This window comes from Apodemus sylvaticus, chromosome X (genome assembly GCF_947179515.1).
Source record: "Apodemus sylvaticus chromosome X, mApoSyl1.1, whole genome shotgun sequence".
In the NCBI taxonomy this organism is placed as follows: domain Eukaryota; kingdom Metazoa; phylum Chordata; class Mammalia; order Rodentia; family Muridae; genus Apodemus; species Apodemus sylvaticus.
In genome coordinates, this window is record NC_067495.1 from 80,719,695 (window position 1) to 80,740,982 (window position 21,288).

General features: G+C 37.7%; 1 pseudogene; it reads right to left on the reverse strand.

Moving 5' to 3' along the window:
* Positions 1-4,609: 4,609 nt before the first annotated feature.
* LOC127674338 (SPRY domain-containing protein 7-like) lies at positions 4,610-5,192 on the reverse strand (annotated as a pseudogene).
* Between the last annotated feature and the right edge of the window lie 16,096 nt (positions 5,193-21,288).

Genomic DNA, 21,288 nt, shown 5'->3' on the forward strand with positions numbered 1-21,288 from the left:
AGTTACCAAGGAATAAAATTTTACATGTTTAAGTTTCTACTAGATTATACATCAAACTAACCACTATGTACCTGCTAAGTCTTTTCTTGTTAAAGCATTTTAGAATTTTATTAATAAATTTAGATATTGTAATGGCTTAATACAACCCATACATAACAAAATATGTATAAAATATGTAGAAATATATATGCATGTTTATGTTTGTGTGAGTGTACTGGCATTACATCTTAAGTGTGGAAAATTTAAAACTATGTGATTAACTTAGTTTTGAATTATTTTAATTGCTGGATTTAGGAATTATAGATGGTATAATTGTAATTACATTATACATAAGGTATATCAGTATATTTTCTAAGGGAATAAATATAAAAGTTTGGCTAAATGTTATATGAAATTTGTGATGTTTTAAACAATATGTTTATTACTATTTTATAGTGAGTTTAGATTATAAATTAACATGTAAATATAGTATAAAAATTATAGCACTCCTTGTATTTGACATTTACATGTATAATATTTTCACAATTATATGTGCATATATAGTATATTTTTCAAAATTATACCTTATCATTGGTGTTTTATTATCTGTACATGTTTACTTTCAGTGTCGTCAAGCTTTTCCTAGTAATGCTTCTTGCCCTTCCAATTTAATAGTCATCAATTTACATTTGAGGTAAAATTAATTTATATAGGAATATTAGCAAAATTGGTATGAGACCAATCCAATGGAAAATAGAGCAGAAGAATTCTGCATGATAACTTACTTAACCATGAAAATTAATTGAAATTATAAATGAATGTTTAGGGTTTTAACAGATAATAAATCCATGATATAAATACAGGTAGAAAAGAAATTATAGCAAAGATGAAAAGAAAAGGGAGAAATAGTTGTTAACTTAGGACAGAGCAACAATCGCTCTACCAGACATTACGAAATAAAAAGCCCAGTGCTTAGAATAGATTAATTTCTTTGGAGATTTGTCAGCAAAATCACACAATTCTACAAACATTCCTGGCAATTGCTATTGATTGTCCTGCAAAACTTGATAAAAGACCCTATTTTAACAAGCATATCATATACTGAAGTCATAGAACACATATCAAGTTGACACTCACCTGAAATATTCATTCTTCCTGGTAAGATATCATAGTACAGAAAGATGCTATGCAAGGTACCAAGGAACAACTGATTCGAACTAATAGATCACTTGTCAGATGTTCAGTACCACAGTGGTAAATGAGGTTAGCTACATTTGAGAAGCAACTAGATTTTTAGTTTGTATCTAAAAGAATAACAAGTATGTGTTTCCTAGATTTGAGATAGTCAGATGTGAAGTTTACAAGAGTATCAATTCTTGCCAATGAACTGGTTTGTAGCCATGAATATCTGTAATCTTGTTATGTATTCACATTGACTTTAATTTCTTTATCCGTCTGCATATATCTCTCAAGTTCTGAAGCTCAGGTCAATGCTATACCAAGTTGATATCATGGAATTTAGCATTTTTCAATTTTTTTATTTTATGATATAATAAATATATTTTTGTTTCCCTTTTTTCCCTCCAAAATTTCTCACATACTTCTCTATGTTCTTTTTCAAATTTGTGGCATACTTTTGTCTTAACTGCTTGCACACATACATATATACATATAGAATGTGTACATTCCTAACTATAGCCTGCTCAGTCTTTATAAAGATATAACTTGAAAGCTTATTTAAATTTAATATTGAATCCAAATTATGCCTGAAGACATTAAAATCCCTAATGAAACTTTTCTGGTTTATTTACCATGCCTTCTCTGATTTTTTTCTCCAATATACTTTCTTTTTTCCTAAACTGTTTTTGGTGGCTTATTTAATCTTGAACATTATTGTGAATAGTTCTGTTTTCCAGTATTACATGTCAGGTGAATTTTACCTAACCATATATAATAAAAGAACTTAGATTTTCTCTCTGAAGACAGAATTACTTATATTTTGAAAAAGATTTTCTTATTTTTTTTCAGGTTTGAGAGGTTGTGTTTATTAAACCAAGCCTTTACATTATATATCCACCTACAGTCCGTAAACAAATCCAGAGCTTATGGATGTAGGAGTCCAGCCAATCAGAAGTGACAGAGAATCATTTCTGTTTAGACACTGCAATCTTACTACAGCACCCTCCTTAGGCCAGCTGTATAAACACCAGAAGGCACACTTAGTCCCATGGGGTGGATTTCCAGAGATTTGTCCAAAACTGCAGTGGAGAATAGCAAGGCAATAATTTAGTTTCACATTCATGGGTGAAGTTTCTAATCTAGGTGTCTCTAATACTATTGCTGCAAGAAACACCAATTAGCAGGTGGGTACAAAAATAGATAAGTCATAGAGTAATTAATGCCTCTGGCCATCAGAGAGCACAAACAAATTTACCTGTTTCCATCATGTGTGGATTATGATAAGCACATGGGATGATTTCAAGGGGACATCAGTCAGTTAAGGGTTCTTCATGAGGGAAGGAAGGTTTGGAAGCACAAGGCTACAGAAAGGGTGGATGTAAATAAGGATACAAAACACAGATGTCAACAATTCTATTCTGTCCTACTTTGTAGATACCACAGTAGCTCACAGCCCTTTGGATATCTTAAAAAGTAAATCTTCATTACATATGTACAAATTTAAAAATAAGACTTATCAGGAGACAAGAAAAAATTCACTGACAACATCATTACAAAACCAAAAAAAAAAAAAAAAAAAAAAACAGAAATATTCAGCCTGCTGTGTGCTTTGTGTATGAGACATTTTTTTATGGTTTTAAAAATTCCCACAAAAATTATTTTACAATCATTTTCAGTTATATAAGGGATATAGAGTAGAATATGGGATACCAAACCAAGGATGAAGGGGAGAAAGTGGAAATTCTCATAAACTAAAAGCACAGGACAATGGCATTTGTACATTCTTCCCACCCCGACAGGATGCCTGCTTTTAAATAAAGATAAAATCATTCATGCTCTAATTGTACCCCCATGTGTTGGAGTTTTCCATCTATTTTCCTTTGTAGAGCTGGATTTGTGGAAAGATATTGCATAAATTTATTTTGTCATGGAATATCTTGGTTTCTCCACCTATGATAATACAGAGTTTGCTGGGTATAGTAGCCTGGGCTGGCATTTGTGTTCTCTTGGGGTGTGTATGATATCTGCATGGGATCTTCTGGCTTTCATAGTGTCTTGTGAAAACTCTGGTGTAATTCTGATAGTTCTGCTTTTATATATTAATTGACCTTTTTCCACTTTCTGCTTTTAATATTCTTTCTTTGTTTTGTGATTTGGTATTTTGATTATTATGTGACAAAATTAATTTCTTTTCTGGTCTAGTCGACTTAGATGTCTGTAGGCTTCTTGTATGTCTATGGGCATCTCTCTCTCTCTCTCTCTCTCTCTTTCTCTCTCTCTCTCTCTCTCTCTCTCTTTAGCTTAGTAAAGCTTTCTACAATAATTTTGTTGTAGATATTTACTGGACCTATTTTTCTTAAGTTTAGTTTTCTCATTGCTTCTTTGATTTCTTGGATGGTATGGGTTAGGATCTTTTTGCATTTTTCATTTTCTTGGACTGTTGTGTCAATATTTTCTATGGTATCTTCTGCCCCTAAGATTCTCTCCTCTATCGCTTATATTCTGTTGGTGATGCTTGCATCTATGACTCCTGTCCTCTTTCAAAGGTTTTCTATCTCCACAATTGTTTCCCTTTGTGATTTCTTTATTGTTTCTACTTTCATTTTTAGATCCTGGATGGTTTTGCTCAATTTCTTCACCTGTTTGGTTGTGCTTTCCTATAATTCTTTAAGGGATTTTTCTGTTTCCTGTTTAAGGGCTTTTCCATGTTTACCTGTGTTCTCCTTTATTTATTTAAGGGAATCATTTATGTCCTTTTTAATATATTCTATCATCATCATCATGAGGTGTGATTTTGAATCAGAGTCTTGCTTCTGTGGTGTGCAGGGCTCATTTTTGTTGGAGAACTGGATTCTGATGATGCCAAGTAACCTTGGTTTCTGTTGCTTATATTCTTGCCCTTGCCTCTTGCCATCTGGTTATCTCTGGTGTTAGCTGGTCTTCCAGTCTCTGACTGTGGCTTGTGACTCCTGTAAGCATGTGTGCCAATACTCCCGAGAGACCAGTTCTCTCTGGGAGGAATTTGGGTATGGAGAGCTATGACACATGGTCAGCTCCAGGTTGCAGATGGAAACCAGAATGATACTATCCCAGGCTGTTCTTTCTTTTCTGGTGATTTGGGGTATCCAGGACACACCGTAGTGGGACAACTGTTTTCTGAAGATGCCAAGAAGTCTTTGTTTCTGTTTGTAAGGTTCTTAAGCTTGCCTCTTGCCATCTGCTTATCTCTGATGTTAGCTGGTCTTGCTGTCTCTGACTGTGGCTTGTCTCTCCTGCAAGCCTGTGTGTCAGTACTCCAGGGTCGAGTACTGGGTTCCTTGGACAACAATAAGAATCTCAATGTTCAGCATGTTTGCCTGTCTCTAGATCACGGAGAGCTTTATTAAGTGGTAAGATTAATTAAGTGGTAAGTGTGATGGTGCAGAGGTCTAAGTTTTGGAAACAAACTCATTCAGAAGATCTGCTGCTCAAATATTTTTTTTTTCAAAACCAGGTGAAGGAGTATGATAAAATTCACTGAACTGGCAATCCAGAATTGCACTGTTGTCAACATATACAACTGGATACACTGTCCCTTGTACACCTGATGCTGGACATACATGTTTTCTGATTCAAATATACATTTAATTCTACATGGTCATATGTTATACCCACAACATCTCCCTGCTGGGGAAGGCTGTTTGCCTACAGCCTGTTTTTCTCTTCATTATTGTGGTACAGGGCTCCATCATTTCTCATCACCAGGCTATGCATGTCACAGCCAAGAGGAATCTGGTTCAAGTTAACTTTCTGAGTTGTAACACCTATACCCCAGAAGACTGGATTTTGAACTCAAAGTAGCTTTTTCTTTGATGTAAGGGTGCACTGGCTAATCAATATCCAGTGCCACAGATTCTTCTTGTGTTTTTCACGATGGCAACATCTGTTTCCATATGCTGTATGTCCAACTGTATGTCCTGCAACTCCTTGAAAGAAATGTGGCCAGTCCTGCAGTCCCTGCAGCAGCTCAGGCAGCACTGCACCAACATGGCCATGACACAGGTACACCTAGATATACTCTTTATTTACATTTCAAATGTTATCCACTTTCCTGGTTTTCCACCCCCCTTGAATCCCCTAACCCATTCCCCCTCCCCCTGATTACCAATCCACCCACTCCTGCTTCCTTGTCCGGGCATTGTCCTATATTGGGACATCAGGCCTTCTCAGGACCAAGGGCCTCTCCTCCCTTTGATGTCCAAGAAGTTCATCCTCTGATTCATATGCAGCTAGAGCCATGGATCGCTCTATGTATACTCTTTGGTTGTTGGTTTAGCTTCTGGGAGATCTGGGGGTGCGGGGTGGTTCATATTGTTGTTCCTCCTATGACACTGCAAACCCCTTCAGCTCCTTGAATCCTTTCTCTAGCTCCTCCATTGGAAATCCTGTGTACAGTTCAATGATTGGTTGAAAGAGTGTCTGGCTTTATGTGGAGGTCCTTGATCCATTTGGATTTGAGCTAAGTACAATGAGACAAGGATGGATCAATTCGCATTCTTCTGCATGCTGACCTCCAGTTGAACCAGCACCATTTGTTGAAAAGGCTATCTTTTTTCCATTGGATGTTTTCATCTCCTTTGTCGAGGATCAAGTGGCCATAGGTGTGTGGGTTCATTTCTGGATCTTCAATCCTGTTCCATTGATCCGCCTGCCTGTCACTGTACCAATACCATGCAGTTTTTAACACTATTGCTCTGTAGTATTGCTTGAGGTCAGGGATACTGATTCCCCCAGACATTCTTTTGTTGCTGAGAATTGTTTTAGCTATCAAGGGTTTTTTTGTTATTCCAGATGAAATTGAGAATTGCTCTTTCTAGCTCTGTGAAGAATTGAGTTGGGATTTTGATGGGTATTGCATTGACTCTGTATATTGCTTTTGGCAAAATGGCCATTTTAACTATATTGATTCTGCCGATCCTTGAGCATGGGAGGTTTTCTCATTTTTTGAGGTCTTCTTCCATGTCTTTCTTCAGAGTCTTGAAGTTCTTGTCATACAGATCTTTTACATATTTGGTAAGAGTCACCCCAAGATACTTTATACTGTTTGTGGCTATTGTGATGGGGGTCATTTCCCTAATTTCTTTCTCAGCCTGCTTATCCTTTGAGTATAGGAAGGCCACTGATTTGCTTGAGTTGATTTTATAACCTGCCACTTTGCTGAAGTTGTTTATGAGCTGTAGTTCTCTAGTGGAGTTTTTTGGGTCACTTAGGTAGACTATCATGTAATCTGCAAATAATGATAGTTTGACTTCTTCCTTACCAATTTGTATCCCTTTGACCTCCTTATGTTGTCGAATTGCCCGAACTAGTATCTCAAGTACAATATTGAAAAGATAAGGAGAAAGGGGGCAACCATGTCTAGTCCCTGATTTGAGTGGGATTGCTTCAAGTTTCTCTCCATTTAGTTAGATGCTGGCTACCGGTTTGCTGTATATTGCTTTTACTATGTTTAAATATGGGCCTTGAATCCTGTTCTTTCCAAGACTTTATGCATGAAAGGATGCTGAATTTTGTCAAATGCTTTTTCAGCATCCAATGAAATGACCATGTGGTTTTTTTCTTTGACTTTGTTTATGTAGTGGATTCCGTTGATTGATTTCTGTATATTGAACCAACCCTGAATCCCTGGGATAAAGCCTACTTGATCATGGTGTATGATCGTTTTGATGTGTTCTTGGATTCGGTTGGCAAAAATTTTATTGAGTATTTTTGCATCGATGTTCATAAGGGAAATTGGTCTGAAGTTCTCTTTCTTTGTTGGATCTTTGTGTGGTTTTGGTATTAGCATAATTGTGGCTTCATAGAAGGAATTGGGTAGTCTTCCTTCTGTTTCTATTTTGTGGAATAATTTGAAGAGTATTGGTGTTAAGTCTTCTTTGAAGGTCTGATAGAATTCTGCACTGAAAACATCTGGTCCTGTGCTTTTTTTGGTTGGAAGACTTTCTATGACTCCTTCTATTTATTTAGGGGTTATGGGACTGTTTAGATGATCTATTTGGTCCTGATTTAATTTTGGTATTTGGTATCTTTCAAGGAAATTGTCCATTTCCTCCAGATTCTCCAGTTGTGTTGAGTATTGGCTCTTGTAGTAGGATCTAATGATTTTTTGGATTTCCTCAGTTTCTGTTTTTATATCTCCCTTTTCATTTCTAAGTTTGTTAATTTGGATACTTTCTCTGTGCCCTTTGGTCAGTATGGCTAAGGGTTTATCTATCTTGTTGATTTTCTCAAAGAACCAGCTCCTGGATTCGTTGATTCTTTTTACGGTTCTCTTTGTTTCCAATTGCTTGATTTCAGCCCTGAGTTTGATGATTTCCTGTCTTCTACTCCTCCTGGGGGAATTGTTCCAGGACTTTCAGGTGTGTCGTTAAGCTGCTAGTGTATGCTCTCTCCATTTTCTTTTTGGAGGCACTCAGGGCTATGAGTTTTCCTCTTAGCACTGCTTTCATTGTGTCCCAAAGATTTAGGTATGTTTTGCCTTCATTTTCATTAAATTCTGAAAAGTCTCTGATTTCTTTCTTTATTTCTTCTTTGGCCAAGGTGTCATTGAGTAGAGTATTATTCAGCCTCCATGTGTATGTGGGCTTTCTGCTGTTTTTGTTGCTATTGAAAACCACTCTTACACCATAGTGATCTGATAGGAGGCATGGGATTTGTTCGATCATCTTATATTTGTTGAGGTTTGCCTTGTGACCAATTATATGGTCGATTTTGGAGAACGTACCATGAGGTGCTGAGAAAAAGGTATATTCTTTTGCTTTAGGGTGAAAGATTCTGTAAATATCAGTCAAATCCAATTGGTCCAAAGCTTCAATTAGTTTTACTGTGTCCCTGTTTAGTTTCTGTTTTCCAGATTGGTCCATTGAGGAGAGTGGAGTGTTGACGTCCCCCACAATTATTATGTTAGGTGCAATGTGTGCTTTGAGCTTTAGTAAAGTTTCTTTTATGAATGCATTTGGCACATAGATGTACAGAATTGAAAGTTCTTCTTGGTGGATTTTTCCTTTGACCAGGAAGAAGTGTCCCTCAGTGTCTCTTTTGATGATTTTATGTTGAAAGTCAATTTTATTTGATATTAGAATGGCTACTCCTGCTCGTTTTCTGTGACCATTTTCTTGTAAGATTGTCTTCCAGCCTTTTGCTCTAAGGTAGTTTTTATCTTTAACACTGAGGTGTATCTCCTGTATGCAGCAAATTGTAGGGTCCTGTTTCCTTATCCAGTCTGTTAGTCTATGTCTTTTTATTGGGGAATTGAGACCATTGATGTTAAGAGATATTAAGGAATAGTGATTATTACTTCCTGTCATTTTTGATGTTCTTTTTATATTTGAGTGGTTATCTTCTTTTGGGTTTGAGGAAGGAAGGTAACTATCTTGCTTTTTCCAGGGTGTAGTTTCCCTCCTTGTATTGGAGTTTTCCTCCTATTATTCTTTGCAGAGCTGGGATTGTGGAAATATATTGTGTAAATTTGCTTTTGTCATGGAATATCTTGGTTTCTCCATCTATGGTGAATGAGAGTTTTGCTGGGTATAGTAGTCTTGGCTGACATTTGTGTTCTCTTAGAGTATGCATGAGATCTGCCCAGGATCTTCTAGCTTTCATGGTCTCTGGTGAGAAGTCTGGTGTGATTCTGATAGGTCTTCCTTTATATGTTACTTGGCCTTTTTCTCTTACTGCCTTTAATAATCTTTCTTTGTTTAGTGCATTTGATGTTCTGATTATTATGTGACAGGAGGTATTTCTGCTCAGGTCCAGTCTGTTTGGAGTTCTGTAGGTTTCTTGTATATTCATAGGCATCTCTCTCTTTAAGTTAGGAAAGTTTTCTTCCATAATTTTGTTGAAGATATTTGCTGGCCCTTTCTGTTGTAAATCTTCACTCTCATCTATACTATAATCCTTAGGTTTGGTCTTCTCATTGTATCCTGGATTTCCTGGATGTTCTGGGATACAAGCTTTTTGCATTTTGCATTTTCGTTGACAGTTGAGTCAATGGTTTCTATGGTATCTTCAGCATCTGAGATTCTTTCTTCCATCTCTTGTATTCTGTTGTTGATATTTGCATCTATGGCCCCTGATTTCTTCTCAAGGTTTTCTATCTCCAAAGCTGTCTCCCTTTATGATTTCTTAGTTGTTTCTCCTTCTGTTTTTAGATCCAGGATGGTTTTGCTCAGTTCTGTCATTTGTTTGTTTGTGTTTTCCTGTAATTCTTTAAGATATTTTTGTGTTTCCTCTTTCATGACTTCTGCCTGTTGACTCAAGTTCTCCTGTATTTCTTGCATTTCTTTAAGGGTTTTTTTATTTTATTTATTTATTTATTTATTTATTTATTTATTTATTTATTTATTTATTTATTTATTTTTGCCTTTCTTCTTTATTGGCTTCTATCTCTTGGGCCTTATTCTCCTGTATTTCTTTAAGTGATTTTTGTGTTTCCATTATACGGGTTTCTAGCTTATTCATGTTCCCCTGTATTTCTTTAATAGATTCATTCATGTCCTTTTTGTGTTCTTCTAGCAGCATCATGAACAGTGATTTTAAATCCAAATCTTGTTTCTCTGGTGTGTTGGCATAACCAGGACTTGCTGATGTTGGAGAGTTTGGTTCAGATGCTGCCATATTGCCTAGATTTCTGTTGGGAGCATTCCTGCATTTGCCCTTTGCCATCTTCTTCTCTGGAGCTAGTTGGTCTTGTCTCTGGCTGGTGTTTCAGCCTCCTGAGAGGCTCTAGGGCTATTTCTGCAACATTGGATGGCAGGGTTTCCCCTGTTGCAGATCGCTGATGTGCTGTCCTCCTCTTGGGTGCCCTTGAAGCCCTAGTGTTCTTTGCCCCAGATTACATCTGTGAACCAGATGGTGCCTGTTTGCTCCTTCAGGAAGTGCTGAGGGTGTATGCTGTTGGGACCTTTTCTGTGGGCTGATCACTCTGCTGGGCAGTGGAACTCCCAACCGAGTTGGTGCACACAAGGCTAGCCTAGCTTCTCAGGCCCTGATTCTAGGCAAAAGCCTGGCAGACCAATATCCGAGCAAAGTTCCCCTCAGCTGTGAGTGTTAATTGGGTCTGTCAGGTGGCCAGGATGGTGGAGTGTGCGCGCTCCCTGAGAGTGCTGGGAGAGTCTGCTGGGCTAACAACCTCCTGGACTGGTTGGCACACAGATGGCCCACCGAGCAGCCCAGGGCCTGGGGGGCAGTCCAGGGCCTGACTGTCTTAGACCCCAGCTATGTCAGCCTCGGGCTAGCCTATTAGCTGGTTTTGCCTGCTAGGACTCTCTGGCTTCCCATAGGCAAAATGGCAGTGGTGCGCTCCCCGGTGGTGGTGGGGAACCTCCTGGCCAGGTTTGCACACCGGTGGCCCCCCAGACCAGCCCAGGGCCAGGGTGCAGGCCAACGCCCGTCGGGCTTAGACCCCCGTGATGTTGATCTCAGGTTATATTTGCGTACCTCAGTCTGTCTGATGTCTCTGGCATCCGAGAACCAATATGGAGGCCTCGTAACTGACTGGCGGGAGGCAGAGTTCAGTTTATGGGTATTTTATTGAACATTTTTGCAAACAATTTCCATTAGAGAAATTGGGCTAAAATTCTCTTTGTTGAATGTTTGATGTATCTTTCAAGGTGAATGTGCTGCATATAATATGTTTGGCAGGGCTCCTTCTGTTTGTACTTTGGGGAATAACTTGGAGCATATTGATATTAGCTGTTCTTTGAAAGTCTAGTAGTATTTCCATTAAAAAGATCAGGATCAGGGCTTTTACTTTTGGTTGGCAGAATTTAATGACTCTGTTTCTTTAGTAGTTGTGCGACTGTTTAGATAGCTTACCTGATCTTGATTTAGCTTTAGGAAGAGATATCTGTCTAGAAAATCATCTATTTCATTTATGTTTTCCAGTTGTGAAAAGTACAGACTTTTGCAGAAAGACTTTGATTCAATTTTCTTTAATTTCCCTGGTGTCTATTATGTTTCACTTTCATTTTTGATTTTGTTGTTTTTGATACTGTCTCTCTGTCTTCTCGTTGGTTTGTCTAAGGGTTTTTTCTATATTGCTGATTTTCTCAAAGTACCACCTCTTAATTTTGATGATTCTTTGTATTGTTCAATTTGTTTCTAATTGATTGATTTCAACCCTGAGTTTGGTTATTTTCTGCTATCTACTTTTCTTGGATGTGTTCACTTCTTGTTGTTTTTTCTTTTTGTTTGAGATTTTAGGTATGATGTTAAGTTGCTAGTATGAGATCTCTCCAACTCCTATATGAAGGCAATAACTGCTATGGCCTTTGTATTAGCATTGCTTTCATTGTGGCCCATAAGTTTGGGTATGTAGTACCTCTATTTTCATTGAATTCTAGAAAATTTTTTATTTCTTTATTTCTTCCTTGACCCAGGGGTAATTGAGTTGGTTTCCATAAATTTGTAGGCTTTCTCTTGTTTCTGTTCTTGTTGAAGTTCACCTTTAATCAATGGTGATTTGATAAGATGCAAGATTATTTTTTCAATCTTCTTGTATCTGTTGTGGCTTGCTTTGTAACTGTGTACATGAACAACTTTGGAGAAGGTTCTATTAGGTGCTAAGAAGAAGATACATTCCTTTGTGTTTGGGTGAAAGGTTCTGTTAAGTCTACTAGGTTAAAACATGTGTTCCTTTTATTATTTCTCTGTTCTGATAACCTGTCCATTGGTTAGAATAGGACGTTGGAGTCTGCCACTATTAATGTGTGGGATTAGATGTGTGATATAGGCTTTAGTGATGTGTCCTTTATCAATCTTGTTGCCCCTGTATTTGTGGCATTGATGTTCAGAATTATGATGTCATCTTAGTGGATTTTTTCTTTATTGAGTAAGAACTATCCTGCTGTTATTTTGCTTAGGTTTGATAGAAATCTATTTTATTATATATTAGAATCACTTCAAAAACTTGTGTCCTGCGTCCATTTGATTGGTAAACTATTTTGCAGTCTTTATTCTGAGGTTGTATTTATTTTAATTACTGAAATATGTTTCTTGTATGCCAGAGAAAGATGGATTATATTTATACATCTACTCTGTTACCCAGTATTTTTTTTATTGGTGAATTGAGTACATTGCTGCTGAGAGATATTAATAACCAATAATTGTTATTTCTTGTTTTTTGTCTTTGGTGCTTTTGGTGTGTGTGTGTGTTTCTCGTCTTTTGGTATTGCTCTGAAATGACTAATTTATTCTGTTTTCTTGGTTGTATTTCACCTTCTTGGGTTGTAGTTTTCTTTCAAGTATTTTCTGTATGGCTGAAATTGTGGATAGGTACTGCTTGCTTTTGGTTTTGTGATGTAATACCTTGTTTTCTCTGACTATGGTGATGGAAATTTTGCTAGGTATAATCTTGGCTTGCATCTTTGATCTCTTAGGATCTTCAAGGCATTTGTTCAGGCTCTTTTGTTTTTAGAGTTTTGGTGGAGAAGTGAGGTATAATTCAGATAGGTCTGCCTTTATATGTTATTTGATCTTGTTCCCTTACAATTTAAATATTTGTTCTTTGTTCTAAAGATTTGATGTTTTAATTGTTATCCCAAAAGGAATTTATTTTCTTTTCATTTTATTTGCTTTTATGTAAGCTTCTTACATGTTTATAGACATCTGTTTCTTTAGGCTTGGAAAGTTTGTGTCTATGATTTTGTTGAAGATAATTTCTGGTGTTTTGAGCTGGGACTATTCTTCTATTCCTATTATTCTTAGGTTTGGTCTTTCATAGGATTGCAAATTTCCTGGATGTTTTATGCTAAAAAGTTTTCATTTTGTTTATGTTTTGGGGGTGTCATATCAAGTAGTGTATGCTGCCTGGTTAGTGGCTTAGTGTTTGAGAGATCCTAGGGTCCAGGTTAGTTGAGACTGCTGGTTTTCCTCCTCAACAAACAAAGGTCACTCTCCTCCTTACCTTCTTTTGGCATTTTCTTTGACTGATGCATCAGTTTCTTCTATTGTATTTTCTACATCTGAGATTCTCTCTTATATCTATTATATTCTGTTGGTAATGTTTGGATCTGTAGTTCTTGTTCTCCTACCTAAGTTTTCCATCTCCATTTGCGTTTTCTTTATTGAGTCTATTTGCATTTTCAAGTCTTCAACTGTTATATTTATTTCATTCACCTGTTTGATTGTATTTCCTTGTATATCTTTATTGGATTTATTTGTTTCTTCTTTAAAGCCACCTATAATCATCATAATAAGTGGTTCAATGTCTTAGTCTTACTCTTTATGTTTGTTATGCCATCCGGAACTTCCTGCAGTAGGATACCTTGGTTCTAACAGTGCCATATTGTATTGGCTTTCTTTATGTTCTTGCCTTTAGCCATCTAGTTATCTCTGATGTTGGTTGGTCTTGCAGTCCCCAATAATAGCAGGCCTGTGGGACTATAGATAGAGGTGGTAGTCATCTTTGTCTCAGTCTAAGCCTCCTGGAAGGCTGCCAGAGCTATGGCCAGGAAGTAGAGTGTTGATCTGTGATTGCAGGTAGTAATATGGACCAGAAGATGGAGCACAGAAAGGAAGGGGCAGATATCAGGGCTGATAGGTTTGGCAAGTACCCAGAAGGCATTGTGGCATGTGTATCTTACATGTTGTCTGGGGTGGCAGCAGCCCTTCTTGAAGGGAGACAGAGGTATGGCCACAAGGAGGAATGTACAGATCCAAGATTTCAGATAGAGGTATGGTCTTTCATACTTTGTTGTTATTTGCCCCCTTTAACACCTTCAGTCTCTCTCTAGTTTCCTTTCTAAATCAAAGTTATCTTTCTACTGACATGTTCCAGGTATTTTATATCATCAAGACATCATTAATACTCTCCTATCTTCCTTTCATAATATTTTTTCTAATTATGAGACATATACCTACATTTACTTGTGCGGACATGTATACATAAATAAATATCAAGGTTGAGGATCCACACATGAGAAAACATGTAGTAGTAGTTTTTCTGACACTGGGTGATTCTTACCAGCTCACTCAATTTTCATGGAAACATTATACCTATTATTAGGTGAATGAATTAACCCATTTTCAAATGGTAATTTTTATCTATTCTTCTGTTGACTGTCTATTTGTAGGTTCTGTGGATACAACAAAAATTAGAAGTATTAATATCCTTGTTGTAGGATATAATTTTTTTCTTTTTTTAAAAATATTTTTATTTTCAATATTCTTTGTTTACATTCCAAATGATTTCCCCTTTCCCGGATCCCCCCTCCCCATATGTCCCATAAACCTTCTTCTCTCAATCCATTCTCCAATCAATTCCCTCCGTTTTCTCTGTCCTTATATTCCCCTCCAATGCTAGGTCTATCCTTTCCAGGATCAGGAGCCTCTCCATACTTCTTCATGGGAGTCATGTGTTATGCGATTTGTGCCTTGGGTATTCAGGGCTTCTGGGCTAATTAATATCCACTTATCAGAGATTGAATTCCATGTGTATTCTTTTGTGACTGGGTTACCTCACTTAGGATGATATTTTCCAGATCAAACCATTTGCCTAAAAATTTTGTGAATTCATTGTTTCTAAATGCTGAGTAGTATTCCATTGTGTAAATATAGTACATTTTCTGTATCCATTCCTCCTTTGAGGGATACCTGGGTTCTTTCCAGCTTCTGACTATTATAAATAAGGCTGCTATGAACATAATGGAGTATGTGTCTTTATTGCATGCCTGGGAATACTTTGGGTATACACCCAGGAGAGGTATAGCAGGGTCCTCCGGAAGTGTCATGTCCAGTTTTCTGAGGAACCGCCAGACTGATTTCCAGAGTGGTTGTACCATCTTGCAATCCCACCAGCAGTGGAGGAGTGTTCCTCTTTCTCCACATCCTCTCCAACACCTGCTGTCACCTGAGTTTTTTACCGTAGCCATTCTGACTGGTATGAGGTGAAATCTCAGGGTTGTTTTGATTTGCATTTTCCTTATGACTAGTGATGTTGAGCACTTCTTAAGGTGCCTCTCGGCCATCCGAAATTCTTCACGTGAAAATTCTTTGTTTATATCTGTACCCCATTTTTTAATAGGGTTATTTGGTTCCCTGGGGTCTAACTTCTTGAGTTCTTTATATATAATGGATATTAGCCCTCTATCAGATGTAGGGTTGATGAATATCATTTCCCAACTTGATGGTTGCCGTTTTGTCCTTTTAACAGTGTCTTTTGCCTTACAGTTTAGTACATGGAGATAAGAATGGATCAATTCACATTCTTCTGCATGCTGACCTCCAATTGAACCAACACCATTTGTTGAAAAGGCTATCTTTTTTCCACTGGATGTTTTTGGCTCCTTTGTCGAAGATCAAGTGACCATAGGTGAATGGGTTCATTATAGATCTCTCACTTGTTTGGTTAGAGTCACACCAAGATACTTTATATTGTTTGTGGCTATTGTGAACGGTGTCATTTCCTTAACTTCTTTCTCAGCCTGCTTATCCTTTGAGTATAGGAAGGCAACTGATTTGCTTGAGTTGATTTTATAACCGGCCACTTTGCTGAAGTTGTTTATCAGCTTTAGGAGTTCTCTGGTGGAAGTTTTCGGGTCAATTAAGAAGACTATTATGTCATCTGCAATTAGTGATAATTTGACTTCTTCCTTTCCAATTTGTATCCCCTTGACCTCCTTATGTTGTCTAATTGCTCTAGCTAGAACTTCAAGTACAATATTGAAAAGATAAGGAGAAAGGGGGCATCCTTGTCTAGTCCCTGATTTTAGTGGGATTGCTTCAAGTTTTTCTCCATTTAGTTTGATGTTGGCTACAGGTTTGCTGTATATTGCTTTAATGATATTTAGGTATGGGCCTTAAAGTCCTGTTCTTGCCAATACTTTTAGCATGAAAGGATGCTGGATTTTGTCAAATGCTTTTTCTGCATCTAATGAGATGATCATATGGTTTTTTTCTTTGAGTTTGTTTATGTAGTGGATAGCATTGATGGATTTCCTTATATTGAGCCATCCCTGCATTCCTGGGATGAAGCCTACTTGATCATGGTGGATGATCGTTTTGATGTGTTCTTGGATTCAGTTGGTGAGAATTTTATTAAGTATTTTTGCATCAATATTCATAAGAGAAATTGGCTTGATGTTCTCTTTGTTGGATTTTTGTGTGGTTTTGGTATCAGCATAATTGTGGCTTCATGGAACGAGTTGGGTAGAGTTCCTTCTGTTTCTATTTTGTGGAATAGTTTGAAGAGTATTGGTGTTAGGTCTTCTATGAAGGTCTGATAGCATTCTGCACTGAAGCCATCTGGTCCGCTGCTTTTTTTGGTTGGGAGACTTTCTATGACCCTTTTTATTCCTTCGTGTGTTATGGGACTGTTTAGATTATCTATTTGATCCTGATTTAGTTTTGGTGTCAGATATCTGTCTAGGACACTGTACATTTCCTCCAGATTCTCCAGTTGTGTTGAGTACAGGCTTTTATAGTAGGATTTAATGATTTTTTGAATTTCCTCAGTATCTGTTTTTATATCTCCCTTTTCATTTCTAAGTTTGTTAATCTGGATACTGTCTTTGTGCCCTTTGGCTAGTCTGGCTAAGGGTTTATCTATCTTGTTGATTTTCTCAAAGAACCAGCTCCTGGTTTTGTTGATTCTTTGTATGGTTCTTTTAGTTTCTACTTGATTGATTTCTGACTTGAGTTTGATGATTTCCTGCCTTCTACTCCTCCTGGGTGAAATACCTTCTTTTTGTTATCTGTTATATCTAATTTGTCCAAAGCTTCAATCAGTTTCATTGTGTCCCTGTTCAGTTTCTGTTTTCCCGATCGGTCCATTGAGGAAAGTGCAGTGTTGAAGTCACCCACAATTATTGTGTTAGGTGAAATGTGTGCTTTGAGTTTTAATAAAGTTTCTTTTATGAATGAGGGTACCCTTGCATTTGGGGCATAGATGTTCAGGATTGAGAGTTCTTGTTGTTGTATTTTTCCTTTGACCAGCAAGAAGTGTTCCTCAGAGTCTCTTTTGATGACTTTGGGTTGAAAGTCAATTTTATCTGATATTAGAATGGCTACTCCAGCTTGTTTCATGAGACCATTTGCTTGTAAATTTGTCTTCCAGCCTTTTACTCTAAGGTAGTGTTTGTCTTTGACCCTGAGGTGTGTTTCCTGTATGCAGCAAAATGTAGGGTCCTGTTTACTTATCCAGTCAGTTAGTCTATGTCTTTTTATTGGGGCATTGAGGCCAATGATGTTAAGAGATATTAAATAATAGTGATTATTACTTCCTGTCATTTTTGATGTTATTTTTAAAATTTGATTGGTTAACTTCTTTTGGGTTTGATGAAAGAAGGTTACTATCTTGCTTTTCCCAGGGTGAAGATTCCCTCCTTGTATTCCTGTTTACCTCCTATTATCTTTTGTAGGGCTGGGTTTGTGGATAGATATTGGGTAAACTTGGTTTTGTCATGGAATATCGTAGTTTCTCCATCTATGGTGATTGAGAGTTTTTCTAGGTATAGTATTTTCGCTGGCATTTGTATTCTCTTAGAGTCTGCATGAGATCTGCCCAGGACCTTCTAGACTTCATAGTCTCAGGTGAGAAGTCTGCTGTGATTCTGATAGGTCTTCCTTTATATGTTACTTGGCCTTTTTTCTCTTACTGCCTTTAATATTCTTTCTTTGTTTAGTACATTTGGTGTTTTGCTTATTATGTGACAGGAGGTATTTCTGTTCTGGTCCAGTCTGTTTGGAGTTCTGTAGGCTTCTTGTATATTCATGGGCATCTCTCTCTTTAGGTTAGGGAAGTTTTCTTCCATAATTTTATTGAAGATATTTGCTGGCCCTTTAAGTTGTAAATCTTCGCTCTCATCTATGCCTATAATCCTTAGGTTTGGTCTTCTCATTGTGTCCTGGATTTCCTGGATATTTTGGTTTACAAGCTTTGTGCATTTTGCATTTTCTTTAACTGTTGAGTCTATGGTTTCTATGGTATCTTCAGCATCTGAGATTCTTTTTTCTATATCTTTTATTCTGTTGTTGATATTTGCATCTATGTCCCCTGATTTCTTTTCAAGGTTTTCTGTCTCCAAAGTTGTCTGTCTCCCTTTGAGTTTTGTTAGATGTTTCTTCTTCTGATTTTAGATCCTGGATGGTTTTGCTTAGCTCCTTCACTTGCTTGTTTGTGCTTTCCTGTAATTCTTTAAGAGATTTTTGTGTTTCCTCTTTCATGACCTCAGCCTGTTGACTAAAGTTCTCCTGTATTTCTTTAAGTGATTTTTGCATTTCCTCCTTATTGGCTTTTGTATTCTCCTGAATTTCTTTCAATGATTTTTGTGTTTCCCTTGTAAGGGCTTCTAACTTTTGATCCATTTTCCCCTGAATTTCTTTAAGTATATCCTTCATGCATTCCTGTCCCAGCATCATGACCAGTGATTTTTAAATCTAAATCTTGTTTTCTTGTGTGATGGGATATCCAGGACATGCTGTTACAGGAGAATTGGGTTCAGATGCTGCCATATTACCTTGATTTCTGTTAGTGATGTTCCTGCATTCGCCTTTTGCCATCTAGTTCTCACTGGTTTTTTTGGTCTTGTCAATACTGGACTCACCAGTGCAAGCTGCCTCTTCCCAGGTGGCATCTGGTGCACAGCTGATCTCCTGCACTACCTGAAGCCAGGGTGCTGTGGCCCAGGCTGTTTGGATCCAAGCAGACACTTGAAGTCTCCCCCTGGGGCCTGCTGCACTCACCAGAGCACACTGACTCCTCTCAGCCGGCCTCCCGGGTGCCCCTCTGGCCTCTTGCAGGACCTGGAGTTGTGGTATTGCACCCCAGGCTGTTCTGAATCCTGGAGCGGAGATCTGAAGGCTCCTGCCAGATGCCTCAGAACTGGACAGGATATAAATTTTTTAGATCCTTACCCAAGAATAATTTTTCTGTGTAAAAAGAAATTTAATGATTTTTTTGTATAACTTACAAATTTTAACATTTTACTTATTAGTATACATAAATAAAAATAAAGAAAAATATAATCCTATCCTTCAAATACTTATGCTATTTAGTGAATTCATTTCTTCATTTTACAACCTTATATCAGACCTTCTTCTCGTCCAATTACCTCCTTATAGAGGTCCTCCTCCCATTCTACCATTCCCTTTGTTTTGGAGAAGGAATCTCCACTCTTGGTGTCAAGCCCTAACTAATAGCAGCTAATGCTAGACTGGCCTAGCATGTCCCATCTCTGTGATACTAGGAGCATCCACTTCTACTGGATCTAGGTAAGAAGATCCAATTAGGGGTGTAAAATTCACAGGCAGGCAGGTAGGTAGGCAACATGCTCAGGGTCATCCCATTGAGTTGTTGGGGAAACTGCATGAAGACCATCTACTACATAAGTTCAGGGACCCTAGGTCCAGCACATGATTACCCTTTGGCTGGTGAATTAGTCTGGGAGGCCTCATGTGCCCAGATTAGTTTACCTTGTTGGTCTTCTTGTGGAGTCCCTGTATTCTGTGTGTCCTTCAGTACTCTTGTGTAAGACTCTCTGAGTTCCATCTAATGTTTACTTGGCAGTCTTCACATCTCCCCCAATCTAGGTCTATGGCACTTCCTGGAGATTGCCAGCAACCCACACACACTCACCCCAAATCTCCCTTCTCTCTTTGCTTCTCTCCCTACATATGATCTCACCTCTTCAACCCCAATACCCTCCACATACCTTATTCCACCCAGTTTCTTTCTGCCATCTTTGCATTTCTGTTTCGTTTCTGCTTTTGAGAAAGATTCAATCAACCATCCTCCCTTGGGTCCTCTTTGTTATTTGGCTTTTTTGGTCTGTTGATTATCCTTATCCTGAATTTTATGGCTAATATTCACTTATAAGTGAGTGCCTATTACACATGTCCTTTTACATTTGTGTTATATAATTCAGGATGATATTTTCTAGTTTCACCCATTTGCCTATGAAATTCGTGATGTCCATACATTTAATGGCTGAATATTATTCCATTGTGTAGATATGACACATTTTTTTTATCCATTCTTGTGGAGAGATATCTAGGTTGCTTCCAGTTTCTGGATATTACAAATAAAGCTACTATGACCATAGTTTAGCAAGTGTCCTTGTTGGATGGTATAATATCTTCTGAGTATATTCCCAGGAGTGGTATAGCTGCATCTGGAGGTAGAACTATTCCCAATCTCCTGAAAAAAAAGAAAAATTGATTTTCAAAGTGATTGTCCAAGTCTGCTTTCCCAACAGCAGTAGAAGAGTATTCTTGCTCCACAACATCACTAGCATGTGCAGTCCTTTGTGGTTTTGACCATTGTCATTCTGGTTGTTATAAAGTAGAATCTCAGAGCCAATGTGATTTGTATTCCCCTGGTGAATAAAGGATGTTGGTTACTTTAGGTGCTTCTTGACCATTTGTAATTGCTCTGTTGATAATTCTCTGTTTAGCTTTGTGCCCTGTTAATTACTTGGGTTATGGTGATGTACAATTTCTAACTTCAAATACTTTTAATATTAGGAAATGAATCAAATAAACATATAATAAATATTAATAACCTATCTTTAAAAATTCCAAAATTGATAATATGACATTTTTCAAAGTAATATGGCAATATATTTGAAGTCAATCATCATTTCATAAAGTATTTACCCTGGGGGATACACAGTTCTACAATTCATTTCATTCAAAAGATATAATTGGCCTTCTAGGCTCCAGCTGTGCTCCAGAGCTAAGACTGTCTCATATCCCGCCATACCCATATCCCACCTGGAGAGAGCTGGTCTCCCAAGAACATACTCACTCTTAAGACCACAGGTGAGATCACAAGTTTTGTTCCAATAACTGTTCAAAGAGGGACCCACCAGGAGCTCATAGGGCACAGGAACCATGGGGCAGACAGGGACAGGAGCCTTCCAGTCTTCATGGGAATTCTGGAGCTGATGTTGTCCTATATCACTGTGTACCTAAATCACACCCTAAGAGGGTTGGTCTCCCCAGGAGTGCTAACACACCTAAGATCACAGTCTCACAGGTACACATGAGGGACAAACTCCAGTCAGAGACAGTAAGACCAACTAACACCAGAGATAACCAGATGACAAGAGGCAAGCACAAGAAACTAATCAATAGAAACCTAGTCTACTAGGC